The sequence below is a fragment of the Ailuropoda melanoleuca genome, chromosome 2 (assembly GCF_002007445.2).
Source record: "Ailuropoda melanoleuca isolate Jingjing chromosome 2, ASM200744v2, whole genome shotgun sequence".
Classification (NCBI taxonomy): domain Eukaryota; kingdom Metazoa; phylum Chordata; class Mammalia; order Carnivora; family Ursidae; genus Ailuropoda; species Ailuropoda melanoleuca.
Genome location: NC_048219.1, coordinates 81,609,772 through 81,635,383, shown reverse-complemented (window position 1 = coordinate 81,635,383; position 25,612 = coordinate 81,609,772).

Here is a 25,612-nt window from a genome sequence, read left to right as displayed (position 1 = left end):
TTCCATACAAATTTAAGGACTATTTGTTCCAGTTCTTTGAAAAATGTCCTCGGTATTTTGATCGGGATAGCATTGAAAGTGTAGATTGCTCTGGGTAGTATGGACATTTTAACTATGTTAATTCTTCCAATCCATGAGCATGGAATATTTTTCCATCTTTTTATGTCTTCCTCAATATCTTTCAAAAGTGATCTATAGTTTCTAGCATATAGGTCCTTTACGTCTCTGGTTAAGTTAATTCCAAGGTAACGCATGGTTTTTGGTGTTATTGTAAATGGGATGGATTCCCTAATTTCTCTTTCTTCAGTCTCGTTATTCGTGTATAGAAATGCAACTGATTTCTGGGCATTGATTTTGTATCCTGACCACATTACTGAATTGTTCTATAACTTCTAATAGTTTGGGAGTGGATTTTTTGGGTTTTCCATATAGAGTATCATGTCATCTGCGAAGACAGACATTTTGACTTCTTCTCTGCCGATTTGGATACCTTTGATCGCTTTTTGTCTTCTGATTGGTGTTGCAAGGACTTCTAGTGCTATGTTGAATGATAGTGGCGAGAGTGGGCATCCTTGTCGTGTTCCTGATCTTAAGGGAAAGGCTTCCAGCTTTTCCCCATTGAGAATAATGCTTGCAGTAGGCTTTTCATAGATGGCTTTTATGAGATTGAGAAATGTACCCTCTATTCCTACACTCTGAAGGGTTTTAATCAGGAAAGGATGCTGTATTTTGTCAAATGCTTTTTCTGCATCAATTGAGAGGATCATATGGTTCTTGAGTCTTTTCTTGTTGATATGATGTATCACATTGATTGATTTGCGAGTGTTGAACCATGCTTGCATCCCAGGTATGAATCCCACTTGGTCATGATGGATAATCCTTTTAATGTACTGTTGGATTCTATTAGCAAGGATCTTGTTGAGGATTTTGGCATCCATATTCATTAGGGAAATCAGTCTGTAATTCTCCTTTTTGAGGGGGTCTTTGCCTGGTTTGGGGATCAAGGTAATATTAGCCTCATTATTTATTGAAGTTCTAATAAGGAAAGCTACCTCTCTCAAGATATTTATTAATTACAAAGGGAAAAACAGTAACTGTAGAGTAGAAACACATGGCAGGCACCAAATAACCAACCGATCAGGGTTAATATCACTAGTAATAAGCCATATTGACTTTAGGTACTTCCTAGATATGATGAACAATAGAAGGGCGCATCACTTCTGTGGTATTCATGCCAAAAATGCCATAATCTTATCATGAGAAACATCAGACCAACTCATATCAAGAGATACCCTACAAAAAACTAACCAGTGCTCTTCAAAAGAGTTGAAGTTGTTCAAATGTCCTTCAACAGGTGACTGCTTAAATAAACTGGGGCACATCCTACCATGGAGTACTTAGCAAGAAGAATGAAAGCAATCGATACACACCACAACTTGGATGGAGCTCAAGGGAATTATAATGAGTGAAATAAAACAATCTCGAGAGGTTACCTACTGTAAGATTGTATTTACACAGCATTCTTAAAATGACAAAACTCTAGAGATGGAGAACAGATGAAAGGTTTCCAGGGTTGGGGAGTGAGAGAGGCAGGGAGATCACTGTGGCTCCTTCCTTGTGTATCACAAGGGATCCTTGTGATGGAACTGTTCTTTGGTGGTTGTCACACAAATCCACACATGATAAAATTGCATAGAACTAAACACACCACACACATATACACCAAAATCCATATAAAAGTGGTGAAATCTGGATAAAGTCCATGGATTATATCAACGTCAATTTCTTGGTTGTGATTTTGTGCTATAGTTATACAAAGTGTTGCCATTGAGGAAAACCAGGTGAAGTGCACAGGGATCTCTCTGCATTATCGCCTCGACTGCAGGTTTATTCTTCTCAAAATAAGACGTTTTTAGAAATATGTTGAGATTGTAAAAGTCAAGAAATTTTGAGAAAATCCTAGATTAGAGGAGATGGAGTCATGAGACTAAATGCAATATGGGACTTTGGTTTGGATCCCAAGCCAGAGAAAGGACTTCAGTCCAACAAAGTCTTTAGTTTGGTTCATGGTACTGTACCAATGTTCATTTCTTAGTTTGATCAATGTTTTAGTGTTATATAGGATAGTGACATTAGGGGAAGCTGGGGGAAGGGGATTCTGTACTATTTTTGTAACTTTTTCTACACGTTTAAAGTAATTTAAATTTTTTTAAAGGTTTATTTATTTGAGAGAGAGTGGGTGGAGAGGCAGAGGGAGAGGGAGAGAGAATCTCAAGCAGACTCCTGGCTTAGTGTAGAGCATGACACAGGGCTCAGTCTCATGACCCTGAGATAACAACCTGAGCCAAAATCAAGAGTCAGACACTTAACTGACTGAGCCACCCAGGCATCCTGGTAATTAAAAAAAATTTTTTTTTAATTTTCAAAATTTCAAAATAAATGACTTTAGAAGTTCTATAGAGGAAAATTCCTTTTATCCCAGCTAATCAGAAATACAATAACTGTCTTTTAAATATAAATTGGAAAGCTAGCAAGTAGAGTAAGCAAAATAAAAAACAAAGAGCATATGTAAGTTCTTAATATTCTTACTGATAGGTTTCTTCAAGTTTAGGACCATTTATAGCAGCTATCATATAAAATCTAGAGTGAAAGTATCTCATCAATACTACTTTTTTATTATAGCAGCTTCTACAATCCACTGTGTTAAAATTGCCTGATCTGATATTTGTTCCTCAGAGCAGCTCTCTCCCTGATGACTGTCCTATGAGCAAGTATTTTCCTGCTCCCTTACCTGCTATTTATGGTAGAGACCAAAGCAGGGCTTGGGATTGCCTTGACTAGTTCCAAAGAACCCATCCAGGCTGCTCTAGTCCAGAGGAATGACCCAGTATGACTCATCACGTTTTGCAACACGATTGGTTGAAATGAGACAGAATTCTCCACACCCATGGTCTCTCAGTGTCATACTTCCAGGGCCGTGGGCTCAGAGGAGACAACGAACTCCCACCTAACATCGTGCCCTTTGCAGCCATGCTCTCCTGGCTCAGCTTCTGCCATGTTTTTTGGCCAAATCATCTAAATAAGCCAGGTTTTGCTGTGTGTGGACTTTTTTTTCTTCCTTTAAATAAGTATTTTTCCAAGCATGGAATTCAGAGGAGAGGTCACTCTTTCTGCATGGGAATCTGTCTGCTTTCTTTTTATGGTCATTTCTATATCCAGAAGGTCCCAGGTCCAGTACACCATGGGACATTCTAGTAAAGCTCCCCTGAGCAAATGTCCCTGTGTTCGTCTGCTATCTTGTCACCAAATCTCATTCAGACGCCACTTTCTTGAGTTCCCTTCAGTCCCTAGTTTTTCTGCTCAAGTGTAAAAAGAACACTCCTTTAATTTCTTCTTTGGGTTCTTATCTGTGCAGCTCTAATTCAAGGCAGGACTGGCCTGGTTTTCATCCATCTAACTGCAGAGGTTATAGCAGGATGGACAGAAGTTTGGACATAGCAGTCTGGGAAAACTTCTCCCATAAACCTGACTTGATACATCTGTCCTGCTGGCAGCCAGAGGCTCACCAGGCGTCCAGCTGGCTCTTCGCCTCTTCCAAGAGGCTCAGGCCAATGAGGAGCTCCCTGATATTCTTCATCCTGGAAGAAGCAAGTGTCCTGCCCAAGACAGCCTGATGAGTTGGGCATATCATGGGCCCAGGTATTCCACAAGCAGTCTCCCACCTCAGCAGGTGCATAAGGGAGATCCAGGCATCCAGCAAGGGGAATAAGACTGGAAGGCCAGATTATGCCAACCCTTTCTGCTTTCGGAACATTCTCTTAGAAACACAAAAAAACAAAGCCCCACGTTCATCTGTCTGGTTCTGCTAGATGAACCAATAGAGCATAAGGCTAAATTCCCAAGGTCCAGACTCCTGAGTCAATATGTTTATTATTATACAGGAGATCCAGCCTAGAACTTCAGGTACTTCCTTTTCAAGCCAAGTTGTCTGGCACCAATGACTTTAAAGAAAACCTGACCCTCCACCCAAACTTCGCTGGCATGAAACCCTCACCCAGTAGAATGTTAAGAAAATCCACCCCACCGGTATCTCAGGATGTGTGGCAGCCCTGGAGAAGGGAAAACAGGCCAGGACACAGGAGGAGCGGGGTGCTATGTCAGCCTGCAGCAAGGGTCTCTGTCCCTTGGGCGATGCCGCTCAGCCGCGAGGGTTTCCAGCCTCACTGCAGGGAGCGGGCGGGCTGAGCTCATCGCACTGGTAGGCTGCGGGTGCTTCCCGGAGGTTGCCTAATGACTATCACATGGCTGGACCGAGATCCCCACCCTGGGGCTCAGAGCACACTCCAGCCACAGCCTGAGGTGCGAGGCGGCACAGGAGGGGGCCAGCCACTGCCATTCTCACCCTGCTTCTCACTGCACCTCCTGCTGCCTCCAGAAGGTCCTCGAAGGAGGGCCTCCGGGGCTCTGGCTGCCATGGGCACTGTAGGTGGGGGAAATCATCCATGGAACTCTGACATTTTCTCTGTTTATTCTTTATATTTTAATGGAATTCTGTGGTCCAGACTTGGTTTCAGACTTTGTGCTCTCAGAGTCAGCTAAAGTACAAAGGGGAAAAAAAAAGAGAAAGTAGTGGGAAAAATTAGATTCTTGATTTGTGTCCAGATGGTACTGGACGAAAATAGACTCAGAGATTCTCACTGCAAACTTGCCTCTGGTATGAAGCTCCCCTCCCCTCTTCATTTAAGGTCTTCTTGGTAGAAGAGGGAATGGGAATGGGAAAAATACTGGGAACGTTCATTTTTCTTTTTCCCAGCCGTATATTACAAGGCTTGCACAGGTTCCAGTTGGGGACATGGTGAAACACCAGGAGTCGCACCACGCGCGTGCAGGGCCCTGGGGCGGCGAGGCGGGCCCGCAGCAGGATGCAGCTGCTCGGCCCTGCAGGCGGCAATCGCATGGGGCATGCTGGGCAGCACGGCACCACGGGCCTGGCCAAGAAGGGCCACACCGCCCTGCTTCCGGCTCCGCGTTCAAGGACCTGAAATACAAGGCTCTGGGCCCACCACCTGCAGAGAGCAGCAAGGTCTCATTGGCGCGCCATTCTCCTTCACGGCAGGGCGAAGCACACAGGGGCTTGGCACCCGCTGGAAGGCCGGCCAGAACGCAGAGGGCACTCAGTCCTCTCGGAGGGTAGCGTGGGGAAGTCTTGAGGGAGTCCACCTGGCAGAAATAGAAAACCCAACAGATGGCTCACCTTGGATTCCATCCAGCATGAGCTTGACCACAAAACCAAGTGATCCCAGGGCCTCATCCTGAGCAGATAGAGGTCATGCCTGCAGTAGTCAAAGATTATTCCCCATCATTCTTTTGATGCTCCCTGGGAGCCCCGTGTCCATAAGCCAACACACAGGGAGGGTATCCTAACGTCTAGGACCTCCTCCACTGACAGGCAGCCCCGTGGCAGTCAATTAAATGTCAACGGAATGAGTAGTGTGGTCAGATGAAAGGTACTTTTTTTTTTTTAAGTGCAACTTTCTCACAGTTGGGTTTCCTTTCTAATGTTTAAACTGTCTTAGAGGACAGGCAGAGTGTCAGTGAGTCCGTCCTTGGTTCTGGGAGCTGGCACTGGGCAGGGAGAAGAGCTGAGATGTCTCAGGGCCCAAGCAGATGTCAGAACAAAGAACGGGCACAGCATCCAAGGAAAGCATCCATCTGAAGGCCAGGTGCAATGAGACAGGTCCCAGGCCACAGGCAGACACTGGAAGAGACACAGCCCAGAATCTCTCCCTGGGCGCTGGGATTCAGAGGCAGGGATCTCTCTGCAGTTTGCCTGGGGCCACATCTGGGTTCAGAGCCAAGTCTTCTTTCAGAGCTTGAGGATTTGAACTAAAATCTGTGCATTTTCCTAACCCACCCCCTTTGTCTATATGTTGGGTATTTTCTCAACTTCAAATCAGCATCAAGGGAAACCTTACTGCATGGCCAATGCCACCAATATGTTGAACAGAGAATAATAATATCTTACATGTTCCTGTGTTTTATACTCGACAAAACGCTTTCATATTTTTTCCCTCATGTAGGCCTCAGGTGTGCTCTGTGAGGAAGAAAGGAAACAGCTCCATAGACCAGTGAGCTCCCTCTTCATTGTTGTAACCTAATCTCTTTTTTTTTAAAGATTTTATTTATTTATTCGACAGAGATAGAGACAGCCAGCGAGAGAGGGAACACAAGCAGGGGGAGTGGGAGAGGAAGAAGCAGGCTCATAGCGGAGGAGCCTGATGTGGGGCCTGATCCCACAACGCCGGGATCACACCCTGAGCTGAAGGCAGACCCCCAACCGCTGTGCCACCCAGGCGCCCCTGTAACCTAATCTCTTACTATGCTGCCCGCACAGAGTAGATACTCAAATATTTGCTCAACAAAGGGATGGGTAGATGGATGGGTGGAAGGGTCAGGGGATGGATGGATAGAATTGGCTTCAGTTTTCAAGCCGGATTAAATTCCCAGTTCCACTACCTACCTATACGTGGCTTTCTCCAAGTCTCTAAATGTTCCCATCATCTATAAAATAGCAGTAAGGATGTCGTTTCTGCTACCACAACAAAGAAAAAGACACAGACTCACTCAGTGCCATAGGGATTAGGAGCAGAGCCAGGTCTTGAGCTGGGATGTCCATGGTTTGGCCCATCGTATTATGGTGGAAGAACGGAGCAAACTATTACGTGCTTATCTGTCAGACTGTGCTTGAGGAACTTAAAAATCCTGACAACAGTCCTGTAGGGTAATTATTATTATTATTATTATTATATTATTATTATTCCCACCTTACAGATGAAGAAAATAAGACTCAGAGAAGTTAAGTGACTTGAAGCTTCCATAGCGGAGGTGGGCTTGGAACCCACGTCTGTCTGACCTCAAAATCCAAGTTTTTCACCACCTGCCATATTTTTTTTTTAGCACACACAGAGTCCATGGTCGGAGGCCTCCCAGGTTCCCCAACCACCCTGGAAACAAGACTGGCAGTGGCTGCGGAGACTCTGGTCCCGTGGTGGGAGCCACCACCGGAGAGGCCGCCAAAGTTTAGCTAGTGACCAATATATACAAACGGCCCTTCAAAGTCGGAATATTTTGAACAGAAACATGGCTGTCCACTGCCACACTCTAGAGCATCAGACTGCTCTCTGGCTGCCCAGATTTTTTATTCCAGACAGTCTGAAAAACAGCAGGTAATGGTAAACTTTATGAGACTGATTCTATGGAACCATTTACAGCCCAAAATAAACTTGGGGTATATGAGGATTTATTGTGGAAGTCACAGTGGAGGAAGACCTGGAGGAAAATGAAAACAGAGCTTAGTCTAAATCATTTCGTAGCCTTTCTATTAGAGCAATGGGTTGAGTGCCCTCCCAGCTGGGAAGCAGGTATGCAAAGCAACGGAGCGCAGAACACTCTGAATCACAATGCTCCAATATGGGGCACACCTGTGCTCAGGAGGAGGAGAAGAAAAATGGGGTAGAGGAGAAAGAAATAGCTTTAATCCTGGAACAAATGGACATTCTTAATGGGTGGGGTTTGACAATATCTGTCTCCAAGATGTACTTCTCTATCAGTTCAAGCTCAGCTACAAGGGATAAAGAACCCAGACTGTTAGTCTAAGAAAAATATTAATTTATAGGTCCACATAACTTATAAGTGTAGAGATAGGTTGTTATAGGCCAAATATTGCTGTCTGTCTTCCCAAATTCATATGTTCAGACCCTAGCACTCATTGTAATGTTATTTGAAGGTGGGGCCTTTGGAGCTAATTAGGTTTAGAGGAGGTAATGAGGGTGAAGTCCTCATGATGGGATCAGTACCTTCATAAGAGAAGACAAGAGCTTTCTCTTTCTCTCTCTCTGTCTCTCTGCAATGTGAGCACACAGCAAGAAAGCCAGCCATATACAAGCCAGGAAGAGAGCCCTCACCAGAACCTGCCCATGCTGGCACCCTGACCTTGGACTTCCAGCCTCCAGAGCTGTGACAAATAAAACTCTGTTGTTTAAGGCCCCCAGTCTATGGTAGCTTGTGATAGCCTGGGCTGACGAAGATGCAGGTCTAGCTTCAGGCATGGCTGTCTATAGGGGTTCAGAGCTGCCATTCTTAGCTTATTTCTCTCTCCCAGTATCTCAGCTTTCTGTACTCTCCCCAGGCTCTCAGAAAAGCTCGTGCCCCAGTGAAACAAAGATGGTTTCCAGGTTCAAGATGGAAGGGAACCTCCATGGAGGCACCTCCTCCTGTCCCAGAATTCCCAGCAAAATCTCATTACATCTCACTGGCTCTGATGGGGCCACACGCCCGTTTGTGAACCAATCTCTGTGGCCACAGAATGTGATGTGCCACCTGCCTTGGGCCTAGGCCACATGCTTCACCCTGATTCTCCGGATGCAGCCCCACTAAGGAACGCAGTTTGGGTGTGGGTGCTGAGGACACAAAGAGCACATCCTGCCACAATAGGCTAGCGGAGCCCAGTTAGATCTCAAGAGCAAACCACTAGGACAAGGAAAGAGTGATACTACAAGAGAACAGACAAACACCAGCAAAGAAAAGGCCAACTTTTATCAATAATCCAGTATGCTGTTTATCATCAAGCTGTGAAATGTTTTATCCCAAATAATAACTTAAAAGATGGCGTTTGTTACGATGAAAATTCATATCTTATGGAGTTTAATCTCCCAAACTCAGGGCCTCGGATTCAGCAAAGGTTTGGTTGATCCTAAAGAGATGTGTTCCATTTAAATAAATACAGGTGTGCCTCACCTTTCACTGTACATTCATTCCTGAAATCATGTGTAGGAACTGAATTTGAGACCAAAGGATTGTGTTTTCCAGTTTGGGGCCCTTAAAGGGGTACTGCAAAATTCATCAATGGTGTGAAAAATCTTCTTTATTTTCACTGTAAAGTTGGATTGTGGCCTATTGGCTTTTTCTATAGTGAGGCCACGGTAGTATTCACACACACGCGTGAGTGCACATGCATACCCAGACCCCATAGCAGTACCTGCAGAAGAAGGAATTATTTTTCCCCAACAATCTTTCTGCATATGAGTCCATCCTTGGAGGATTAAATCTCTTTAAATTCACTTCCCCAGACTATGTTCCTCCCCGGACAACAAATTCCATAAACAAATGGCCCTCCAGTGACTTGACAGCAGAAAGACTCCAGGAGCCAATGCTCCCTGAGCCAACAAACAAAATTCTGTTTCAATACTGTTTCCACTGGATCAATGGTCAGGCCCCTGTGCATCTCGATGGCACGGATTTGCAGGGCGCTCCAGCAAGTTAAACAGAGTTCACTGGCAACACCTACCCCATGTGGTGGAGCAATAAGGACAGCTGCCAAAGCAGGCATAGACTGTGTGTGGATTGTTGATTTGTCGACTTGGAAATTTTGCTTGAACTGTTGATAAAAGCTGATATTTAATCAGTACTAGAACATAAGTTGTGTTTATTAGGAGTTCTCTCTTGAATAGGCTGGGAACTCAGAGATTTCCTTCGGCCAGGGGCATGTGTGGCAATCTCTTAAGAACACTGTCTTCTAGCCGAAATGCTCTGGGATTTATGAACATGATCTTGACATAAACATCTGAAAGTAGGGCAACAAGGACACGAGGATGTATTTTCGGCCACTGTATAATAAGTTTCTTTTTCAAGCACGAAGAGGGGGAGGAGCACATTGCAAAGGACTTACTTTCACCATCCCTGTGCCCTCCCAGGAAGGAAGCAGAGAAGACTTTTCCTAGAAGGAGCAGGTAACTCCCATCCTAGCAGGGTTTCTGGGGGCACCTGCATCACCCCAAGGAACATCTCCCCCCAGGTGCTCTCCTGATGCCAAAGCTCATTCCCTAGCGGGCACACTACTTAATTCCTCAAGTTCAAAGGTGACTGTTCCGGGAAATGCTGGCTTAAATCCACTAACATTGACCTTAGTGATGTCAGAGCCTTTGCTGAGAAGCCATGTTGATGGTATCATTCATTCATTTGGGGAACGACCTCATTTAATCCTCCAACCAACTTGATGGACAGGCATATGCTCATTAATGACATTTTACAGATGAGGAAACTCACATTTAAGAACAGTAAGGTGGGGCACCTGGGTGGCTCAGTTGGTTAGGCATCTGCCTTTGGCTCAGGTCATGATCTCAGGGTCCTGGGATGGAGCCCTGCAATGGGCTCCCTGCTCAGCAAGGAACCAGCTGCACCCCCCCCAACCCCTGGCTCATGCCCTCTCTTTCTCTCAAATAAATAAATAAATCCTAAAAAAAAAAAAAAGAAAAGAAAAGGAGCAGTAAGGAATTTGCTGTGGTCACACAGGTTTTCAAGACGTGAAGGGATTGGGAAGGGGATAGAACAGTATGAGGACAGGTAGGTTTCACCAGCTTCACGGTTATTCCTAAGGCTGAACCTCCAAACAAGCACAGCACAACTCTCTTCCCCGTCCCCCCCCTCCCAAAGAGAGAGAGGGGCCAGAACAGGCACGGGTGGGGTGGGGCGAGAGCAGGTACCCAGCCAGAGAGGAAGTGAGGTACAAACCATGAACCCTTCTGGGCAAACAAGTCCGCCCTCATTTTGCCCTTCCAGGTTCCGAGGTGGAAAAGAAAGGACCCAAGGGATTCTCCCTTCTTATCTCCCATCAATCACAAACATGTTCGCATCCCACCAACCTTTTACACCTGGGGCCTGAAGCTTGAGAGTTGCAGACAGGAAAAACATTCCCCACAGGCCTCCCGCGGAATCAGACGCTGGCGAAAGGAATCTAGTCCAGAACTCAGAATTACCGCACCTGATACTCTCCCTGCGTCCCCCCCTTCACAAACACTGCCATATGTAATGCATTTAAAAACATGAACCGCCCTGGTGTGTCCTCACTGCCAGGAATTTTCTCTCGGTATCTACACTTTGCTTTGTAACCCTAGGCGCGTTCCACCAGGAAAGCTCCAGTGCACCCGCACGGGGCAGATCGAGAAACCGCTGGCTGCTGCGAGCTCCCTCAGGCAGCCACCCACCTGGGAAGGCCTGATGTGCTGGACCGGATCGCGCTACCACATCCCCAGGAATCCAGATGCTCCTCGTTAAGACACTTCAGGTTTCTGATGTTAAATTAATTTGTCCAATTACAAGTGAAAAAAACAGGCTCTGATAGCTCTCTTTGCAATTTCCCACAGTTGAGGGAATCAAAATTCTTGCAACTACTTAAGAGGGAAACTTGCCTTCCACCCAGTGGGTTTCTGAGTCTGTTGGTTCATTCATTTCGCAAGTCAGTATTGAGCCCCTACTCTGTGCCCAGGGACAGCTGCTGGACCTTCAGAGATCCCCCCAGGGGACACCCTGGAGACAAATCATGACAGTGGTAAGTGGCTAATTTGCAATAGGAACAGGCATACCTGGCACCAGGGGAGCAGAGGGCAGAGTTCAAGGCCACAGCCGAGGCTGACAAATGAAGGGTTCACCATTACAGGTCAGGCTCAGGTTTCATCCACACTCTGGGATCCATTTTTATACTCAGATTCCAAGTGCAGCAGGACGCTTCCCGATACAACGAAACCGCATCACCCATCACACATCATTATACCTAAGGAAGTCCCCAGAAGCCTGTAGAGGCAGGTGTCGCAGGGCCCCTGAGCCCATGCAGTCTGGCCTGATGGAGGGGGCTGGCCCCTCTGCAGTCCTCCCCCACGCTGAGGCCCAGGAGTGTTGAGGGTCATGCGCGGGCCAGAGTAGAGTAAGTCCTGGCCTGCTTGCCCAGCGTGCTGTGCCAGTCATTCAAGCAGTCACTCACTTGTTCATGCAACAAATATTTATGCTGTGCCTACTGTTGCCAGACGTTGCTCTGGGGCCAGGGCTGAAAAAGGATAAAACTCACTGTCCTATGCCGCTGACAGCCAATGGCAGCCAAACAGACAACAGATCAGAATAGCAAGGACTATGGCTGTTTGCCAGTTCCCAGTGCTCTCACACATTTCACCGTCACCACCGCCCCGTGAGGTGGGCACTATTATTAACCCTGACATCTACATGAGGAAACTGAGACACCGAGAGGTCAAGTTTCCTCCCCAAGGTCACTAGCTAGGAAGTAGAGACGTCGAGGATTGGAACCCGAGTAATACAGAGATCAACTCGCAATAATTACTCTTTGTCAGAAAATAAATGTCAGTTCCATGTTATATTAGGAGACGATAAATCCAGAAAAAAAAAAAGAACAGGGAAGCAAGATAGGAAAGGCTGGGGTGTATGTGTGGGAGAGCGTGTCTTGTATTTTTAATGACAGTGGTCAGGAAAATCCTCAGTATGAAGGAGCGCTTGAGCAAAGACTTGAATGAATTGAGGAAGTGAGCTCTGAAAACTCCTGGGGGAAGAGCCTTCCAAGGAGCAGACAGCAAGCGCAAAGGCCCTGAGGGCGAGTGAAAGTCCTGCGCCCAGTTTCAGTGTGGGGGGTAGGGGAGTTCCACACCACCAAGCAGTTCGGACACTGGCTGGGTGTCCTCCAAGTCAGCTCAATAGTGACAGATCCCACAGGCTAAGGCTCAGTCCTGCAAGACTGTCCCCTGCCCCGACTTCAAACGCCCATGGCCAATCCAAGTTGTTACTTGTGCTTCTGACCCATCAGCTATAGATCAGAGGTTCCAATGACACCCTCTTTGGGTTCCCTTAGTTTGCTAGAGCCTGTCAGAGAAACATCTTACCTACCCGATTGCCAGTTTATGACAAAAGCATGTAACTCAGAAACACCCAGATGGAAGAGGTCATAGGGCAAGGTATGCAGAAAAGGGGCAGAGCTTCCAGACCCTCTCTGAGTGCACCACTCTCCCCAGATCTCCACGTGTTTACCCAACCAGACACTCCGAACCCGCTCCTTTTGGGAGGCTTGGTTATACAGGCACCATAGATTAAATCCTCCGCCCCTAGTGATGGATTCAACCGCCAGCCCCTCTCTCTGCCCCTGAGGTCAGGGGGTGGGGCTGAAAGTTCCACCCCTCTAATCACTGTTTGCTTCTCCTGGCAGCCAGCCCCCATCCTTAGGTGTGGTCCAAAAGTCACCTCATTAACATAACAGGAGACACCTTTATCACTCTCATCACAGGAAATTCCAAGGGTTTGAAGAGCTTTGTGCCAGGAGCTGGTCCAAGATGAAATATACATTTCTTATTATAAGTCCCAATATCTCAGGGGGTCTGCCTGTGAAGCAGCCAGCTGAAGTGGAGGGAAAGGAAAGTAGGATGAGGTGAGACCGAGAGGTAATGGGGTTGGAAGTCACCCTTGCTGGGCCCTCGATGGTGTGATGAGGACGTGGGATATTTTCCAAGTGAGATGGGGAGCTATGACAGTCATTATATTTCTGCCAAATATTTCCCGTCTTCCCCCTTACGGCCGCAGGAGAGAATTGCCCTTCCCGTCCTTTCGAGGCTATGTGTGGCCATGTGACTTACTCCATCAACAAAATGGGAGCAGGAGTGATGTGGTCACTTTCAGGCAGAAGCTTTGATTGGAAGGGAAACGAGCTCCATTGGGTTAAGCCACCGAAGCTTTGGTAGTGTTTGTTACCTTAGCCCAAAGGGACTTAACAGAGATTCTGAAAGAGGGTTTTGACTTTTGGTGGGATCATTCTGGCAGCAGCTGGACTGAAGGGAGACGCAGTTGGAAGCAGAGAAAGCAGTTAAGAGAGTATTGCTACAATCTAGATAAGAGATAAAGGTGATGGTCTACGGACCCTCAGGAACACTGCAGATAAAAGTGATCAGATTCTAGGTGCCTTAAGTTGAATGAACCAGTAGGATTTGCTAATGAACTGGACACTGGATGGAAGAGAAAGAAGTCAGCGATGTCCCCAACGTTTTTGGTGTGGGCAACTAGAAGGATGAAAAAGCTCTTCACCATTCAAACCACCCCTTCCATGCAACACACACACACACACACACACGAATGTGTGTGCACATACACACACGTTTCAAGAAAAGAACTCTGTTTTTCACTTGGCAGAGCCTGAAATTTTACCATTAAACAGTCATTCCTCTTGGATAAGCATTGCCCTTTCCAGGCAGCTTATTTCAAAATGAAAATACCCACTAGAGAGGCTGCTTAATGTGGATTGATTTATTTTAGCAACTTGCAATTCAGAGACACTCTTGAAACCATCTAGCCCAAGCCTCTTGCTTCATTTGAAGAAACTGGGGTCCGGCGAGGTAAATGATCTTGCCCAAGGTCATGGAGGAAATTAGAGTCAAGCCGAGATCCAAATAGAAGGATTCCTGACACCCTGCCTGTTGTCCCGCCTGGGCAGGGAGGACCTGCCGCACTTCGGTCTTGGAGGGGTGCAGGGAGGAGAGGGGGAGCTATGTAAAAGAAGCGGTCCCTCCATCCCTGTATTGCATGGACCAGTCCTGAGCAGGACTCAAGAGCATCTTCCTTCAAGGCTACAAATCCTTCCATCACACTGACCTTGACTTTGCTGGTCCTGAACCAAAGAGCAAGGCTGAAAAGAAAACTATTAAGAGACACTGAAAAAAAAAATGCATCCCGTTCAACTTCATGTGTGAGTGTGTCAGACACTTAGACTTACCAAGGATGGAGCACATTCAAGTCCCTTCTCACCTCAGTCCTGTTTGGTATTTTCCTGCCCTGCCAGCTTTGTGCCATTCTTCTTGCAAAGCATTCTTGGAGCTGCACCCCATGGGTCGGGCACAGCTAAAAACAGACAGTGCCAAGACGCCTCTTCATATCCTAGCACACTGTCTCCTAGCACGCTGACTAGAATCATTTGTATTATGCATTTTTATGTCATGCATTATATTTGCAAAGTGCCTGACTATAGTTTTTATTAGATTTTTATTATTAGTCCTACCTTTTAAAACAGCTATTTGAAACCATTAACAGTAAAACCCTTCTCTGACTTTGGCAAATCTTGGAAGACGCCATTATTAGCGACTTTTTTTTTTTTAAAGATTTTATTTATTCGACAGAGATAGAGACAGCCAGCGAGAGAGGGAACACAAGCAGGGGGAGTGGGAGAGGAAGAAGCAGGCCCACAGCAGAGGAGCCTGATGTGGGGCTCGATCCCATGATGCCGGGATCACGCCCTGAGCCGAAGGCAGACGCCTAACCGCTCTGCCACCCAGGCGCCCTTAGCGACTTTTGTCTTAGACCCACCCTGGGGTCGAGGGAAGCCAAGCCACCTCCTTTGGTAGTTAGTGAGCAGAAACTTCCCATGAGGGGCAGAATGGTAAGGGGCTGCAAGGAGGGTTACACCTGAATGTCCTCTTCTAAGAAGAAGGTAAAGAATGACCTGAAGAGACCGACAACTTTAGAGGCCATGTGGCAACTTTCAGAGCCATTGGAAGCCACGGATGCTTGCAATGTTTCCCAGGCCCTGGTATTAGAAAAATGTGTAGAATAAACTAAAATTGTGCTAACTGACTTTTGTTTCTAGAGTGCAAACGAGTATCTGCACTATATAAAAGTGCTGAAAAGTATATCAAAGCCTATACAAATGTTAACTAAGAGTATTTCCAATGATTTTGCTTTCATTGGAAAGGAAATGTCCCCCATAAGAAGGCATAATCTGTGCCTCATTCCTCCGTTGAGAAACCTGCAAATACTGCCCTTGATGTCCTGGGTAAAGCTCCCTTTCTTCCAAGTTAAACCGATCCCTCTTTCCCTACACACGTGCAAGGAGTTTGGAAAGATTGCTAAAGCCACTCTTGGAACAATGTGACTTTGTACACTGCTTCTGGACACATGGCCTGTTTCATATATTAACTGCACTCAAAATGCCATTAATGACAATGCCATGTGTGCTGTCTTTAGTTTTTACCCCCATTTATACCTTTACTCCACCCTAACAGATCCCAGCTGTTCATACTGAAGAATGGTGGCTGAGTCTCTTTACAATAAAGATTTCTCTATAACGAAAGATCCCAAACAATGGCCCATTTCTTGGAATCATTTTACTCAAAGTCCAGCTTAACGACTATTATTGAAGGTAGTTCTGCCGGGTACTGTGTGTACTCAGATCTGCCGATGCAGAGAGGGGAAAAAAGCCAAATATCTGATCTCAGAGTGCCCAGGATTTGAAATGACAAAATTCCAATGCAACAAAAGAATTGTGGTTATCCCTTGAACTTTATTCTGATGGAAGCTAATAGAGAATTCCAAGTGGGGACGGCAGTTTTACTCTCTAGGAATTTCAGGGTTTTTTGTTTTTGTTTTTAAGATTTTACTTATTTATTTGAGAGAAAAGAGAGAACATGAGCAGGGAGAGGGGCAGAGGGAGAGAGAGAAGCAGATTCCCCATTGAGCAGGGGGCCTGAGAGGGGTCTGGATTCCAGGACCCTGAGATGACCTGAGCCGAAGGCAGACATTTAACCAACTGAGCCACCCAGGTGCCCCTTTTCTTCATTTCTGTAGCTCCTTGGTCAGGGGTCTGATGGCTTCTGGATTCCATCTAGGGATAGGCGTCCTTCAAAATTTGCTATTCCTGTGACAACACAGACACAGTTCCAATGGGGTCTGAAAAGGCCTGCTTGTCCCCTTAATGACACCTGTCAGGACTGACAGGGTGATACTGGCATTGACACTACACGCCTGAACTGGGATTATCCACACCAAGGCACACATGAGATGCAGACTTTAACCCAGCTCTTCACCCATCCCAGGAACTCGGTAGCGAAGTAGCTGCTTTATTTTATCTCAGGCCAGTGGGACGACGTCAAACGGGAGCTCTGCTGCTCAGGACGCTTGTGCAGGCATTTTTCCCCTCACCGCAAAATGTTTTTCTTTTTCAAAAAAATGAACAAGTTGCTCCAACTGGGTTGGTCTCTGGCTCCGGGTCCAGAACTTGAGGGTAAATGGTGAAGTCAAAATGTGTTTTTGGATTCTGTGGTTTCAAAGCGGTTACTCTTTTCCAAACTGGGGTGGGCCCTCTGCAAAACTGTCAGGTTGGTGAAGACTGCCTCTCCCCTCCTGTCACCCCTAGCTTGATCTGAGCACAAGGAAATGTATCTGTGGAATCAATACTGATCCCTTTACCGAGCACTTATCATTGCCCTGAAACATCCCATAGTGCCTTGCCCTCACTGTCTTGTGTAAACCTCCCGGAGTTTCCATAGGCAACCCTGATGGGGATCTCCCTCCTTTGAGGAATCTGATGCTCAGAGAGGTTAAATCACTAGCCCAAGGTCACAGAGATGATAAGTGGCTAAGACAGGCTGGACTCAGACCTTGGAGGAAGAAACAGTGAAGGCCACAGGCCCAATGTCTATGTCTATGCAGCCTTCTATCAAAAGCCAGACACATTTAGGGTTTTACACCGCGTAATACAAATGCATATAAAAAAGCCAAAGAAGAAAGTTTCTTGGAAAATATATAACTCAGCTTCAACCAAGGTATTCCCAGTCTTCCCATCACATCCTAGGAGGCCAGGACTCACTTCCTCCCTGAGCTCCTTGCTGGAGACGTTACCCTTGCAGGCAGCAGGGTTATACACCTGCTTGGTGGGGCCAGAGAAGCCCGTCTGTCAGGAAAATGTCTTCCCCTAATGCACTTCCTTCTTAATTAAAATAACATTTTGAAAGTAAAATTATACAGCGTGTAGAATAAACAGTAGAACAATAGCTGTGATTAATCCGTCCGAGACTGTATAATGTGATGCTAATGGGAAGAAATAAACTCCTGCTGAAGATCAAAGTCATCTCTGCACATGGGGAACTTTTAAAATTAGAATGACGATAAATGAATCTCCATTCCTGGGGGGAAAAAAAAATCTCTGCAGGCTTGCAGAATGAGGGAGGAAAGACAGCCCGAGGACGTCCTACTGCCCAGAGGAGCTAGGAGCCAGGAGAAGACCAGTTCCGGTCTGCAGCCTCGCCTCCTGCTGTCCCCAAGCGTCCGGCAGCCTCTCTTTCTCTGACCTTGTGATGAGGGGCACTCGAGTCTCCCTCAGTCCGGTCCGCCCGTGTGCTGCTGCCATCCATCCAGCTCACTCCTGCCAGGGCGTGCATGCACGGGGCGGGTGCACGTGGGGGTGCCGTGGAGGAGGGGAGACACCCGGGTCTGTGTTGAGCACTGCTAGACAGAATCTCTCCTGTGCCTGATAGGCACCCATCATTTTTAATTTACAGGTGTTGGGCTCCATAAGCGAAGGAACTGGAATAATGAACCCAGATCTTTCTGGTTCTAAAGGCCCGGCTTGCTTTGCTTCTCTCGGGCAGAGGTGTAAGCTAAGGACAAACTGTGCTTATGTATGTTCGACCTGCATCCCCAGAAATGCAAAGAAAGAGTTGAAGAGCACACGTGTAAACCTGCAGTGAACCAACAATTGAGAACGGAGCACCTGCTGTGTGCGGGCAGCATTGAGGGCTGGGGATGCCACCCCAGAGAGAAGCTTGTTGGGGGAGAGAGAAGGGGAACAATGAAGCAGACAGGACTTTATAATCAAGTGTGGATACTGTGGAGGCGATGGGGCCACCGAGGAGGAGCCTATCCCAGAGGTGAGCAGTCAGGCTGCCTCCAAAGTCACCGGTGTTGAGACCTCATTGAAGAAACAGGGTCAGCTTAGTGAAGGGAATGCAGACCAGGGGAAATGTCCCAGGAGGAGGAAAGAGCGTGTGTGAAGGTCCAGAGACAAAAGAGCCTCATCCATGGAAATCTGTACAATTGGTTTATGACCAAATGAGAAATGACTTCAGCTCCACCCGCCCCCCTTCCAGACCCTGTGTCTCCCCAAGTATCTCCTTCTCTCAATCTACAAGTTAGCTCTTCCCCTTTAGAATGAGCTCTGCCGCCCACCGAATGGTAGGCGTCCCCGAACGAGCCACAGATTTCGGTGCATCTCAGGCTGGTGCCCGTGAGGATCCCCAGCACTTCCTGAGAGTAGGATTAAGACCTGAGGGTGGTTGGTAGGCTCCCAGGGGGAGGCAATTTTTGCCAGACTCACAGTTTGGCAGAAGTGAAGTCCTGCTGGAATGGATTCTTGCCAAAAAGGTGACACGTGTCTCACACCTGGTCCCCCTGCAGCCTGCAGCCCCATGCTGAGGAAGCACACCTCTAGTACCTGAAAGGGGTCCCAGCAACTCCCTGCTGGGTCCGAACTGCTGCTTCCTTAATAGGACGACAGCGGGGAGAGTGGGGCTAAAGGAACCCCACGGCCAAGGGTTACAGTGGAATGAAGCCTGCCAGCACATCCAGCAGTATAGTCTTCTTAGCTTCTGCCATGCAGGCAAAAATGATTTTAGAGACCCAAGACTGGGTTCTTTAGGAATTTCCCCAAATATCCGTCAATGCGGTGTAGTACTGGGGACATGGGCTTGATAGGCCAAAAGACTAGGTTAGTTATTCACTAGCTGTATGACCTCAGGCAGGTTATTCAAGCTCTCTGGGCGTCAACTTATTCAGTCATATCAAATGCATTTATTGAGGACCTACTATACTCCAGGTGTTACGATGGGTACTAGGAATTGAGAGTTGGCAGGATTTTATAGTTTAGTGGGGATGGTAGGCCCACTCTTGTGCCTGTCCCTAATGTGGCGGGTGCAGGGTGAGTGCTACTGAAACAGATAGGAAAGAACAAGAGATTGCTGGAAGAAGTGGCCTATTTCCCTGGCCCAGGCCTCTGGGAGATGCCCCAAGGCGGGCCTGGGACCAACACAGTGGAGGAAGGGCAGGGCGTCGGGAAGTCGGCAGTGGAGACTTTGAGATAATGCTGCTGGTTCCCTTCAGCCTGCGTGCAGTGTGCTGAGACTGCTAGCCCTAACACCTTTCCTGACCCCCAGACTTTCGTGTTGCACATATGCCCCTGACTATTCCACAGATCCCATAGAATCCTAGACTGAAGAGCTCTGTGCCCCGGCCCTCCCACAGGCTCCCTCTTCAAACAACCCATCTCCATAGCTGGCAGTTGGTGCCACCATTTACCAGTCAGACAAATTGGGAACCCAGGGTGAATGCAAGAGACCTCTTTCTCTCCCTCACCCCGCCTTCTACCATTCCCCACATCCGGACGGATTTCCCCCCTGTATTCGTTTTGAATGTGTCTCCTCTCTCTGCTCAGCTCCCAGTGCCCCGTTCAGGCTGCCATCATCATTGTTCACTTGGATCAAACTTCATGTTTTATCCTAGGAGACTGGGAGAGCAAACTGGGAGGAGAGAATGAAAGACTCCGGGGCATCAGGCTGAGGACGTGGTATAAAGTATTGGTGCCATTGCCCATTCCCTCCCACCCCACGATTGTGGTGCACGCTCATGGCTTTTTCCTGTAAGCACTTGGAGGCTTTCTCTGGATGCAGGAGTGTGTTCCAGAAGCCCCGGAGGCAGAGAGTAGTGACGGAAGATTATTCTCCCCTCCTCTGAAATCACCTTCAACCATTTTTAAATGGGAATTGGTGGATCAATACCCCAACTCCCTAGTTTTTCACCAGAGATGATGTAGAGGGATGATCACTCTGCCTGGACCCCAAGTTGTTCTCCCTGCACCTGACCCCACCCTCCATAATCCAGGCCCTCGTCATCCGTGACTACTCTGGCTCCATATCGCAGTGTCCTGCTCATCGACTCTGAACTGGCTGTAGCTTCCTGCATGCACTGTGCTCTTTTGCACTTGCACGCCTTAGTTCAAGCTTTCTCCTCTGTCTGAAATGATGCCCTTCCCTGCACTGTTCCCCAGCTCTTTCTCATGCTTCAAAGTGCCGCTCAGACAATACCTCCTTTACAAATATTTATTGAGCATTTGCTTACAGAATGCTACAGAAGTACCTGAAAAGGGCACCAATTCTTTCCCTGGGGGACCAGAGAAAGCACCCCATCAGAAGTGTCATCTAAGATTCTAAGAGATGAGTCTCAAAGGAAGAGAAATGGGTCAGATGAAGAAGGAGGTGGGGGGCTGACTGTTTCTGAGGCCCTGGAAATGGCATATAGGACCCAGACGTGCCGGAGCAGCTTGTTAAATGAGCTAAAACAAACAAAACTGGCCGAGGATGGAGTGATAGCAAAGAGAAGGACATAGCAAGACAGGAGGATGAGGAGCCATGAGGTTGCAGGACGACCCAGGGCTTCGTGTCATTTTCAGGACTATGGAATTGATGCTCATGCAATGAGGCAAGAATGAGGGGTCCCTGAAGCTCCAAGCTAGTCAAATGCTGCACCCCCTGAGCTTCCATATCTTCCCTGGGCTAGTTCTTATCAGTTTCTGGGTCTGCTTCTCCAGTGGCTAGCACGTTCATACACAGCATGAAGCATTTCTGAATCTTTGTTTCCGTACATCTAACACAGATCCTGCCCCAGAACAGGATTGTAATGAATGCATTTGGCTGGAGCACGGAGGGGCCAGAGAGCCACCCACAATGCAGCAGAGCCCACCTACCCCAGACCCCTCCACGGGAGCTGGCTCCTCCCTGCCTCAGCACCACAGAACCCTCATTGTCGACATCACACTACGGGACACTAAAGTGTAGCTGAGATGCTCTGTGGGCAGAATTTGACCACTGAGGGGTCCCTGACCCAGGGACATCTCTGGGGTGGCCAAGCAGGAATGGCCCACACCAGTAGTGAGTGTCTACGTGGGGAGGACCTGGAAGAAAACTCTGGGGCAGCACTGGGCGGGCGGGGAAGGCTCAGGAGGAGCACCGAGGGCTTGCCCCTCTGGCAACACGGAGGTGTCCGAAGACAGCACCAATGAAGACCTGAGCTTACTGTCCGCGTGGTGGCCATGGGGTCACCGGAGGCCCTGTGGGGACAGAAAGCGGTCAGAAGTTGGAGGCTCACAGCTGTTTGGGTCAGGAGAGCAGAGCACAGACTCCAACCCGCCGGGAGGCTTGCTCCGCTCTCTTTGCACTAAGGAGATCATCGCCTGCATCATTACTGCCGGTCTCTCTATGTCTCACCCCCCTTTCCAAACCAAGCTCACCAAGATCACAACTTCCTCTTTATGGGCCTGGCATACCACGTACATTAGATAAATATTTATCAGACGGATGGAGTCGCTTACTGGAATTTAAGTGCCACGTGGCTAGAGGCTGTTTTGTTCCCTTGCTGAATTCCCAGCACCGAGACCAGGACTGGCAGCCAGCAGGTGCTCCGAAGTGACTTACTTGATCTATCTAGTTATATAATTACAAGGAATGAGAGTTATCATGGCTGAAAGGGGATAGATCTTTCTCCCAAGGTCACAGGACCTTAGAGAGTAGATGGGATGGATGAGCTAAATCTTCCAGGTTCCAGGCTGCCAGCTCTCCTGGGCTGCGGTGCCCCTGCTGGAGAAGAGCCGAACTACCCTGAGCCCCACTAGATTCTCTGACAGGCTCCAGTGATGACCCCTGGGGGGGCTCTGGCAGCTTAGCTGAGACCAAAGACATTGGATGGGGATGCGGAGGGTCAGAGGCTGCATAGGCTTTGCCAGTGCCTGGGCAGATGGACTAAAACAAGCACCTCGGTACCACTTTGCAAACAGGAATGCTCAAAAAAGGCTAGTGACCAAAGGAGCAAGGGTCAGAGCAGGGGCTGGGTTCAGAGTTATAGCATGAGGAGGACTGAGAGTGGGGAAGACTATAAACCCCAGGCATGAGCTACGAAAGCGCATGCATTCCGAGGGCAGACGGAGAAATCGGAGAGGACAACGGTAAGCCAGGACAGCACAGCCACAGATGCCTTCAGAGGAAGCTTTAGGTGCCAGAAGTCATCAACAGCGGAGACGGAGAACAGGCGAAGTCCGCTGAGCTGGGCTGGCTGGAGGAGGAGTGGAGTTAAGCAGCAAGAGCTTGTTCACACCTCTACGTGGCCAGTCCACTGCCTCCAAGGAACTTAGGATGAGCGAGAGACTTACCTCCTTAGTCTTTAGCCTCCTTATTCACAAACAGATGATATCTACCCATTGAGCCGGGAAGATGCCCTGCCCAGGGCCGGAACCACAGCACGCGCTTAAGAAACAGTGCGATTATTATGTTGGTGGCGGTGCTGTTATTGCAACTGGTGACCTTTAAGGAGAAAATGGCAGTTCGGTACTGGAAAGGGGAGGGGAAGGGAAGAAGATGGGAACCAGATTGCAGGAAGTCAAGGGGAGCCAAAGAAACGGTGGGTGTAGATCACTTTGCTGAGGAATTTGATAGTGGAAGGAAGTTGAGAAATCCAGTGACTGGGCAGCAGGAGGGCCCGCAGTTTCTTTGAGAGGGAAGAGGCAAGCGAATGTCCACAAGTACCCTGTAGAGATGAAGACACGGAAGATCCTAGGACACCAGGGGCGGGGCCCAGGAGCAGGCAGGGATGCCCCACCATGAGAAGACAGGGACCCTGAGTCTTGTCCGCACCCTGGCCCGCATTTGTTCCCTCACCAGCCTCCCCACGAGGGCGGGGGGCAGAGGTCTCCCACCAGGCCTCTTTCAGAGAGGGTGGTAGAAAGCCAGAGCCAAGTTCTGGGCCTGCCCCTGGCCATTTGTACTTGGCGGAGCCCTTGTCCCTCCCGGGGCCCCTGCGTTCTCCTGTGTCAATGAGGCGGCAGGAGCGATCATCTCTGATTCTGTGGCCACGTCGTCTCAGTCAGCATTACAAAACGTTTTCTCTCCTCAAGTTTTTCTCCACTCTGATTAGAAGGAAGGAAAAAAAAAAAAAAACCTGACTTGGAGCTGCAGCTACCACTTCCCTCAGCAACTGGGACAATATTTCTGTTGCCCACGTCTTGCGAGCAGATCCGGCAATTCCATCAGTGCTGGCAGATCGCTGCCGAGCCTCCCGGTTTTAAATAGCCTGTGCACTTTGTCCTGGCTTCTGGAACGAAGCAAGGGTGAGGCAGGAGCTTCGTGCTCAGCTCAGGGTCCCTGTTGATGAGGCCTCGATGGCTGCAGCTTCCCGGAGCCTCAGAAATAACAATTGCTGCGCACCACGTCTGTCCTCCGGGGCAGCAAATGCATCCACTGCTGGTTATTTTGATACCCTAGATAAAAAGCTCTTTCGAGAAAATCGAGTACAGAAAAACATTCTTATCCTCTGCTTGTCTGCACCGTTCCTTCCACCCGCTGTCCCTTCAGCGGTTTTGCATTTCCTGTAGCGGGTCAGGCCTTCAAGTCCTTGTCTCAGTGACCCAGGAGAAGGACATTCCCTTGGAGGCCCTTCGTGCAAGTGGAAGAGGCAAGAGAAGACACACCTAGTTGTGGCTTCTGGGCCAAGGCCGGCCTGATCGGCAACCTGCCGGAAACCACTGCAGTGTGAACAGGTTGTCTGGCAGCCGCAGATAGCTCTGACCACTGTTGGATTCAGCAAGCATTTACTGAGCACCTACTGTGTGCCAGGAGCTGTGCTAGGACCTGGCGAGACTGTGATAAACACAGGTAGGGCCTAATGATCCAGCTCCCACAAGAGCACGAGCTCTCCGATCAGGGCGGTCTCACAGTCAGGGCATGGGACACAGTAGGTGTGATCTTTGGAGTGTTTATTTTTTGTTATTTCCGTGTTCTTATTTACTTGAGATCCTTAAAGTTCAGGGACAGAAACGGAGCTAGTCAGGGATGGAAAGAGTTCTTATTAAACCAACATGTGCCATCAGAATATAATCAACAATTTGGGGGGGTGGGGCATCTAGGCTTATATTCTGCTTACATCATTTTAGATTTCCCTCTTACACACCACATGAAAGAGAACCACAAGTGCCCCAAATCCCTTTGTCCTTCTGGGTGACGCCACAAGTTTGCACACAAAAGCGCTGCGTTCAACAACCAAATTCTGTTATTCTAAAATTTTCAACCTCATCCCTAAATTCGCAGGCAGCTATTAGGTAAGACTTAGGGCTGGTGCTTTCCAACAAGTTTCTACAGGACCCGATTGATGAATGAATTTGTCCTATTGTCTGGAAATCCCTTTGTTTATTTGACAATGCTAAATTTCCTCATGCATCACCCAGACTCTGATGCTACCTCTGAAGAAAGGCCATTTATGGTGTCCCCAGTTGTCAGCCCCCGCCCTCAAAGTGTGTTCAGCCCCCAGTGTGTATCTGAACAACTCAGAAGCGGAAGAACCTTTGCTGGGAAATAACGAGGTCATCCCAAATCTAAGACTGACCTTCCATTCTGGGGCTTTCTTCCTACTTCATCCTTCTCAGTGTGCATCAATGGAGTGAACTTAGGTATCGGGGCAAAGGTACAAACAGAAAGAAGGGAAGGACTCAGGCCAGTATGCCTCAAGTGGGTTGGAAGTGCCTAAGCAGAGCCTGACTTTGCTCAAGTGACCTGCGCTGGGGGTAAAGGGCCACTCTTGGACTTAGAACAGGAAGTCCACCCCTGTGTCTCCCTAAATCCCAGTACCTGAAGGTGACCTTTACCTGAATTGTGCAGGCATGGTTTCAACAGAAAGGGGGTCTCTGCCTCTCTCTGTCTCTCTCCCTACATCTGTTTCTCCTTGTGGCATCAGAAACAGGGTAGGGGGTTCAGCATACAATTTATTCAAGGATGAAGTGAAGACATCTGAAGAGCTCCACCCCAGAGGGAGTTGGGGTGTGAATTTTCAAAGACCTACTGATCCCCCAGAACCTTACAATTAATGATGCACACTTTTTTAAAAATTTTATTTATTTATTTGACAGAGCCAGCGAGAGAGGAAACACAAG